Raw genomic sequence first — 7,634 nt, forward strand, 5'->3', positions numbered from 1 at the left:
TTTTATTTATTTATTTTTTTTTCCAAATTTTCAAGTACACTTCAGGTGTTGTACTTGTACTATTTTGGATACACTGTCCTCAGGCTCCAGCCTTGTTTTATATTGATTGTATTGAAACAAAGAAAACAATCTGAAGTTGTTTTTAATTTACCGGTCCGGCCCACTTGGGACTAGATTTCCCTCAATGTGGCCCCTGAGCTAAAATGAGTTTGACACCCCTGCTTTAACCCTCCCACTGTCCTAATGGGTGACCCTGCGAGGAAAGTTGACCAGTGAGCAGGATTGATGGTTTATCCCTTGATGTCCTCGTGGCAGGGATGAGGTGGTGCTCACTCCTCCTACTGTTGTGAGAAATGCACCAAAGCAACTGAGAAAAACTGTAAATAAACTGTGTTTGAAATATTCGTCACAAGGCTGTTAAATAAAGCTGCATCAACTCTGCGGTGTATTCAACAAATAAAGGATGTAAACTAAATATATCAAGTGTTTCATCTTTCAAACATTGAGTAAGTACATGTCTTAAATACACACTCTTGTGTTATTTGTTTCAACACTTGTAGTTTTTTTTTATTCATTTTGATTAATTATGAAAACAATTCAGCTCCAGTTTAGACAAGATCACACTGAGTGTGTGAGGCTGAGTTCATGAATGCAGCAGATCAAAGACTGGAGCTCTAACTCCACTCACTGGGCAAACTGAATCATAGCAACACACACACACACAAACACACACACACACACACACACACACACACACACACACACAAGCACGTGCGCACTGTGAACCATAAGTTTAGGAACTCTTTAGGATAAGATAGTGATATTTTTTCATATTTAAACAACTCTTTTATATGAAATGATTTGGTTGAATTTAAAACCACGTGCAAATCCAGTCAAATCAGATTATGACAACACTGCTCAAAGCCTTGGGAGGTAGACAAAACTTGGCTACAACGTGCAGCACATCTCGACATTCAGACAACCTTCAAAGAAGCTCGTAGAATCAACCAGTCAGGCCTTTAAACAAATACATCACCAACTCTTTAACGGTGCACATCCGTCTGGGATCATTCATGCACTCCCAGTTGTTTCAACTGAATATCAGATGGATTCTGAGACGTTCAAGAAGTTTGCACAGTTGGACGTATGTGTTACCAGCCAGTAGAAGTGTCCTTGTGCACGCTGATGTTGGGCAATGCGGGACTTCTCTAAATCTTTATTACAATATAACTTTGATTGGTGCAAGAATGCATTTGCTGAAAGAGATGTTCATTAGGAAGAATGTTGTTATTAATCTGAAAAGTCTCATTTGTTCTGACAGGAAACATGAGGCACACTGATAAGTGTCGTCTTATAAAAGACAGTTGGTTGATAAGCCTGAGTTTACAGGATGGCAGAATATTTCGACCCTCCAAGTGTTATTCTCCTTTATTACACATATGAATGAACAAATGAAGACAGATAATGAACTCCCACGTGCCTTAGGCTGTCTGGGCTGCTCTCTTCCTCTCTGAAGTTTGCAAAAAGTTTTTTTTTAAATAAAATGAAGTTTTCAGGCCCCACAAGTAATCAGACATGCTGACAAAAAATCATTTAACTAGCATCTCACCAAAACAGCATTTTTTTCTTTAGTAATTTAAAAGCTCCTCACAAATACATGATCTTTCATTTTTAGTCAATTTACAAATTTTAAACCAAAAAACAGAAACTCAGACACTGACAACTTCAGCGTTCCAAAGGGTAATTTTAATGTTTGAGCTTTAAGATCCTTTAAAAAGTTTGTTTTGCTCTCCTTGTCCTGGGAGGTCATCCAGCTGGCGGGTGGAGAGACCTCGATTTGGTGACAAGTGACGCCTCACTTTGGGTATTTGACAAACTGACACTCACTGAAACAGAGTGTCCAACTCAGCTTGTCAAATACACTAAGTGAGGGGCCTGATCTGCTGCAGGATCACAGCTGGCTCTGCAGAACAAACCAACGACACACTACTGCAGCGTAAAATCACTCTGCAGATGAATAGTTAGCATTTATTTACATCTTACCATCAGATAATAAGCCGTAGCCATCCAGAGCTAATCCGTTACCTGTTGGTGCTGAGTTTGACGAGCTGCAGCGCAGCACTCCTCCTTCCCCTCATGAGAGCTTGCAATGATGACACCGTGCATAAGACAATTCGTTTGACCACGGAGCTTCAATGCAGCAAAGAGGAAGTCAAAACAAGGAAGATAACTGCAAAGCTAGCTCTCAGGAAATGTGTGGAAATAAAGTGTCAACATGTCACAGTTGTGAAATGCTGCTGAAGGCTGTAATGGCTCACAGTTTTTGAGATAATGGCTCGCTGAGACACATTCAGTAGTTTTGCTCACCTTGTGGCACTTTTATTATTGTTACTGTGTGCAGAAAGTGTTTATGAAACTGGAAGTTTGAAAGCTTTAAAAAGCAAACAAATAAATAAAATAGAGAACATTCATGTGAGTGTAAAGTTTCAGTGTTAGTAATGGCTGCACTACAGATTAGTGTTACAGCTGCACCAGAAGACCACAAGATTACAAAAACACTACCTCTTAGACTCTGCTGATTGGAGGTTGATCTGCCACTTAATCTCCCTAAAGAGCTATTTCACTTCACCAATTATACCTTTCAACACCGAGAACACACCCTGCACAGTGCTGTGAAACTTCCTCGTGTCGCTCTGGGCCAACGCACCATGAGTCACTCACAAGACTTCCCTTTGCAGCTACACTGTAAGACCCACCAAGTGAAGGAGCATGGAACCTACTGTATACCAACTGGTTAGAGTGGGATAGAATGGCGGATTGTTGGTCGTGTAGAGGTTCTGTTGGGTCTATGAACATCAAAGTTGACTGTGATTAATCCAGACAGTTTAGAGCCCAGTAATCAGAGCTCTGATCTGGTCTGTGTGGGGAAGAAGAAACTGAACTAAAAAGTGAAGGTCCCACTTTACTGGTCTGTCTACATTTCAATGAACTACATAACCAGATCCAGCTGGTTCACACCATGGAAACATTCAGTAGCATGATACAGTAGCTCAGGAGGTAGCGACGGTTGTCCAGTAATCGGTTGTAAGACTGATCCTGACTCCTGGTGAATAATTCTGCTGTTGAGTTCTTGGGCAAGACACAACCCACGTTGGCAGGTGGTGGTCAGAGTGACTGGTATCGCCTGTGTACAGCAACCTTACCAGTGTCAGTGGTGAGGCTGTCAGTGCACCCCAGGGCAGCTGTGTCTACATTGTAGCTCATCACCTCCAGCGTATGAATGAACCCTAGAAGGTGCTATTTAAAGACAGGAGAGTCTTCTTTTGGTTTTAATGACCTTCAAGTGCTGGTTCAGACTCCAAACTGTTTTAAGGATTTATTTTCACTGTCCAGATTATATTGTGTTAGATATTTTATCATTACTCTGAATTTATGGCTGTTTTCTTATCTATGTACCACACTTTGGTCAACCTTGTGTTTGTCAAAGGTGCTATACTATATTTAATGTGGGTTTAATTAGATTACATGGGGTTGGGTAGAATTAGATTGGATAAAACTGAACTAAATTGGGCTGGATTAGATTGGATTTGGTTGGGTTGGGCTGAATTGAATTGGCTCATGACCAAGCTGCTGTAGGGTGGTCAGGGTCAGTCAAGAGACAAGGTGAGGAGCTCCACCATCTGAGTGCTTCTTACTGAAGGCAGTCACCTGTGGTGGTTTGGATATCTGACAAGGACATCTCCTGACAGCAGCATTTGATACAGTTGACCATGACATCCTCCTGCCATGGTTGGAATGCTGTGTTGGTTTGAAGGGAATGGCTCTCCAGTGGTTTTGCTGCAATTTGTTGGGAGATCATCCTATGTAATCGATGGCGCCCCCAAAGGATGGCCAGGGGTGGCCATGGCCACTCCTAGAAAATTACGTATTTTATTTATTCAAGACATAAATGTATAATACAAATAATACCATTAATGAGTAACGAAATGATCCGATTTTTAAAAATACATATGTTCTGCTGCTCATTAAAAAAAGGTGTTTATCTCCAAGTTTTTTGTGAACACAGCAACAGGTGAATTAAAATTAAAAAAAAATAACATTAAAAATTTTTTTGAAATAACATTTGAAATAGTATGTTTCTGTTTGTAAATTTTGAGTAAAATAATTTGGATGTGTACAGTTTGTTTGTTTTTAAATAAAACGAATAAAGCAGCAATGCAATGCATCGCCACAGGCTAAACAAGGACCAATTTGGTGTGCCACCCCAAAAATGTATTTGGTCCCATGTGGCCACCCTTTTCAAAATTTTCTGGAGGTGCACCTGTATGTAAACATGCCCCCCCCCCCCTACAAATCAGAAAGCACCTCTTTTAAATGTGGCATGCCCCAGGGCTCTATCCTAGGCCAATTACTGTTGTTCACCCTTTACATGTTGCCCTTTGGATAATTTTCCTGAAATATAACATGTCTTTTCATTGTTTCACGGGCAATTTTCAAATGTATCTACCATTAAAATCAGGAGCAGATTCTCTCAATCATTTATTGAGATGTCTCAGTGATGTTAAACAATGGATAGCTGTAAAGTTTTTTAAACTAAACGAACATAAAATAGAAAATTATCATGTCTTCAATGTTCAACTGGGCTCCCCATCCTCCAACTATAAAAAAACAATGTCAAATCTTGGAGTGTTAATAAACGGGACCAAATGATCAAAACCGGTCAGTGCAGTTGTCCTTTCAGGCTTTTATCACCCAAGACAGCTAGCAAAGGTAAAGCCATACCTTCCTGCTAATGATTTTGAGCAGGTTACCCACCTTCTTGTTGTTGCAGATTGGACGACAGCCACTCCTTAAGTTTGGCTTAGATCAGTCATCTATTTCTTGCCTGCAACTGGTCCAAAATGCAGCTTGACTACTGACTGGTACAAAGCAGTATAACACATAACTCCAATGTTCATGTTGCTTCACTGGCTCCCCATTAATTACAGTTCCAGTTGAAACTTTTATTGTTTGTTTCTAAGTCTCAGCAAGGCCTAGCCCCTTCATATCAGTCGAAGCTAATGGTACATCACACTCCAGCCAGATCTTTGAGGTATAGCTCACAGCAGCTTCTAAGACGAGGCTAAAGACCCGAGGGGACAGGGCTTTTTCTGTAGCAAGTCAAAAATTGTGAAATAGTCTGCCTTTGATCATTGTGTGTGTGTGTATGTGTGTGTGTGTGTGTGTGTGTGTGTGTGTGTGTGTGTGTGTGTGTGTGTGTGTGTGTGTGTGTGTGTGTGTGTGTGTGTGTGTGTGTGTGTGTACGCAGTGGTGCAAAAAAGTGGTTATGCACTGTATACCGTAGTTCCTAGGACTCGTTTAAAGACGAGAGGAGATGGGGCTTTTTCCACGGATGGAATGAGTTACCTTTTATCGTGCGTGCTTCATCATCGGTGACAGTTTTTAAGGTCAGGCTAAAGACTTTTTTGTTTGATCTGGCTCTTACTGGTGGCCGTCAGTCTGCTTGTGTTTTCTTTTATTAGTGCACTTTGTAAGCTGTTTTTATTTCTTTTCATTTCTTTTTTAGTATTTGTTTTTATTCTTGTTTTAATCCTTGCCTGGTAATACTAATACATGTCTGTCTGCACAGTGCTTTGGGGTCACCCTGTGCCTGTAAGGCGCTGTAGAAGTAAAGCTTGAGTTGAGTTGAGTATGCAATGGGGCACCAGGCTGGAGGGAGCGCCACAAAAGTGACGAGGCAAAAAAAAGTCTGCATTTCCTGTGTTTTTGTCCATTTGTGTATCTGTAAATTATGTAATTAATAACAGAGAAGAACATCAGTGATTAAGTGCCCCTCTGCTTGTTCAACTCACACTTCCACGCTTGCACCCTTCAATTGCACGAGTGCGAGTGCATAGATAGTCCCGATTCTCAAGTGCGGAAGTTGATCACGCCCCTTTTGCACCCTTGATCCGCCCTTCACCCAAGTCCACATCAATGAAGAATTGGGTGAAGGGTATTACCCACAGTCCATTGCTACAGGAGAAAGGGCACAAGTGCCTTTTCTAAAATACATATTTTCAAATGAAAGTAGTTCATTTTAGGACGATTGAAGCTCTGAATGTTTTAGACAAAGCAATGATGAATATTAGTTAATTTGAAATAATTGGTTGTTTCTTTGAAAGTTGTTCATAACGTTTTTTTTTCAAAAGTAGCACAGTGACCAGCATCACAGCATGGGTTGTGGTCGATGACGCAATGCTCCCTGTCCCAATTCGGCAATTATTTGCACACTTGTGTACCACACACTCAAAGCCTTACTGCGCATCTCCTCCAAGTGCACTCCACAGAAGACGGTAGGGTGCAATGCGAGTTTTGGGATTGGGCCATTATGTCTGCTCTGGTCTGGAAACACTTTGGGATCCATTGGGAGAAGCTGGAGAGAGCGGCATGGTCTTTTCTCCATGAACTGTAAAATGGATGGATGGATGTTTAAAACAATTTCTGTTGACCAACGCAACATTACAGTCAAGTGAAAGTAGAGCCAAGCATTTGTTTCACTCGTGAGCTTCAGGTATGAATGGTTACTGCTCCAGATGTTTCAGCCCACGGGGGTTTATTAATTGATAGAAGGATAATAAACAGCTTCACCAGTATCTGTAAATAGGTAACCCTGTTTACTGTTCAAACATCTGCAAGAACCTATGAAATGACTCCCACTTTGGTTCAAGTTTAATTTCAAATGATGCCAACAGTTTTCATCAGCCTTTAAGCTTTATTTTCAAAATGAATCCTTTAGGGTTTGGATAAACCGAATGGACTGGCAAACCTCTTGAATACGTTTTAAAGTGTTTGTTCTCCCATTGGCGGCTCTGCAACCTCTGATCACATTCAATGCATTTCTTATGTAAGGTGTTACAGTTATGTTCTCCTTTAAGCTGAAGCCATCACCTTTTGGAGATAAGACACCATCCACAGGCAAATGTGAACAAAGATGGTGATCCATCAGCAGAGTTCAGCCTTGTTCTGGACTCCAAAACTCAGTAATTAATAATAGTTGTGGAAAATGAAGGGCTTCAAATAAACAGGAAACTGACAACCCCAAACCACTATCTCTTAGATCTAAAGTTCCTCTGTGGAGACGAGATACCACAACGACAGTTGGGTTGTCATGGTAATGAGTTCAGATGGTCAGTTTGCTGAAAAGGTGACAGAACTGAGAGACATAATAATACATTTCTATGTTTTAATCAGGAGAATCGTGGTTAAAATAATTTTAAAATACACGTTTCTGAGAATCAAGTGACTTGACCCCATAAGTTAGTTTGGTATGGAGATTAACAGATGTCAGATGAAAACATTTCCTTCCTAAAATCACTAATCTGCATTAACCCACACAAGAATGGCTGCAACTCTGATAGTTTTACAGAAAATCAGCTAAAAGTTCGTTGAAAGTCATCCGTAGTGAATATTCCCTGATCTCAGTGTTGTGATGACGTTTTCAAGATTTTACCTTAACAGGTACCTTAATGGGTAAATCCTAGTTTAGCCTGCCATAAAAGGCAAACGTGTGATTATTAATTCCTTTCGTTCCATTTAATGAAGTTGGAGAAACTCCTTAAAGGGACTTTATGGACTTTTTAATTTTTATACTC

At 40.5% G+C, this 7,634-nt stretch overlaps 1 long non-coding RNA gene across 1 annotated transcript; it reads right to left on the bottom strand.

Annotated features, from left to right (window-relative positions):
* Positions 1-2,225, bottom strand: LOC139072219 (uncharacterized). The gene is made up of 2 exons (XR_011521809.1): positions 2,044-2,225; positions 1-1,963 (listed from the first exon to the last, which is right to left on the bottom strand). It is a non-coding gene; the product is annotated as an uncharacterized lncRNA (long non-coding RNA).
* Between the last annotated feature and the right edge of the window lie 5,409 nt (positions 2,226-7,634).

Source organism: Nothobranchius furzeri, chromosome 10 (assembly GCF_043380555.1).
Source record: "Nothobranchius furzeri strain GRZ-AD chromosome 10, NfurGRZ-RIMD1, whole genome shotgun sequence".
Lineage (NCBI taxonomy): Eukaryota > Metazoa > Chordata > Actinopteri > Cyprinodontiformes > Nothobranchiidae > Nothobranchius > Nothobranchius furzeri.